Source organism: Lygodium microphyllum, chromosome 15, assembly GCF_053477565.2.
Source record: "Lygodium microphyllum isolate KBCC chromosome 15, Lygodium_microphyllum_v1.1.10, whole genome shotgun sequence".
NCBI lineage: Eukaryota > Viridiplantae > Streptophyta > Polypodiopsida > Schizaeales > Lygodiaceae > Lygodium > Lygodium microphyllum.
Window position 1 is genome coordinate 43,696,358 of NC_141149.1, and position 1,551 is coordinate 43,697,908.

The following is a 1,551-nucleotide window of genomic DNA, read 5'->3' on the forward strand; positions in this document are numbered from 1 at the left end:
ATCATTTGATATTGAAAACAAGCACATGTCATTAATCTCTATCTAAATATAGAATGTCATTTAAAAAGGACTATTGAATGAGGAGACAGAAGGAATATGAGAAAATCCTTTGTGGATAACATAAAAAAAGACAAAATGATTGAAAAGGTGGAGAGAGAAGGGATTATTTTAGGATTATTCTCTCCACTTTCCTTTATTGATAGCCTTTATAGAGAGAGAGAGAGAGAGAGAGAGAGAGAGAGAGAGAGAGAGAGAGAGAGAGAGAGAGAGAGAGAGAGAGAGAGAGAGAGAGAGAGAGAGAGAGAGAGATCCTTTTTTTTCCTAATGCATCATTTCTTGTGGTTAAAAGATAGAGTATAGCAAGCACTAGAAGCTTGTTTTAATAAGTTTTTTTTTCAAAATCTTGAAATTATGGAGATCACTGGTGGTGGAATTCATTTTTAAAAAAATAGTAATATATATGGTTTAAGGTGTTTGTGACTTAACAATGAAGAAAAGCCTCTCTCTTCTTGTTATAACATGGTCCCCAATAAGAAAATAGTTTGTTTTAGAAGAATAAACTATAGTCTCCTCTTCTTGACTCTCCGTTGATGTGGATAGCTACCACGAATTGTCAAATGGAGAAGAAAAGGACTTGCTATCTTGGAAAAGAGGTTGCCTAGCAACTTGAATAAGAGAAAGAACTTGAATCATAAACCACAAAAACCAATAGACAATAGCACACCTCCTAATGCTGTTGTTAATGATTATGATGCCATTCATGAATGGGATGAAGCCATGGTTGAATACAACCTTACTCTAATAAAGTCAAAGCTTTGATACTACTATTGGAACCTCACACCATAGCTTAGTCTTCCATACATAAGAATTCTGCATGGATATGGAAAAAGCAAGAGAGAATGTATGACACAAACATTGGGTATAATCTCCCCCAGTGCATTGAGAGGGCTCTCCTCAATACATGTGTTTAGTGATTTGATTCATCTTTTTGCTCATAAATAGCCCTTTCTACAAAAATAATGCAAGATTTTTGCTTGCTTATTTGCACTACAATTCTTGATCATTTTTTAATCAAATAACTAATATAACCCTATGTGTAAATGATTGTCTAATGCATTACACCTTACAAATAATAGTCATCAAATAAGATAGGCAACGGTATAAAAGTCAATACATTCCTAGTTGTGCCTCTAGCAAATCAATAAATTTGATGACATCAATAAATAAATGTGAATAATCCTAAAGCACCATCCAACTTTGTGGACGTATCCTTGCCTATCTCTACACATCAATGGAGTTTAACAACAATAAGTTAGTGCGATGATTGTTGTAACTAAATCATTTTTTAGAACAAAAAAGTAAATAATAAAACATCAGTTGTCACTAATAGCCAAAGGATACTCCAAAGGCACATAGCTAATAATATCGTCCACTGCATAGAGGAGGCCTTCTAGCTAATAAACACCTCACACATGCCGATTAATACACCTCACCTAGACTAACAAATACACCTCGCATGGGTTAGTAAATATACATTACATGAGCTGATGA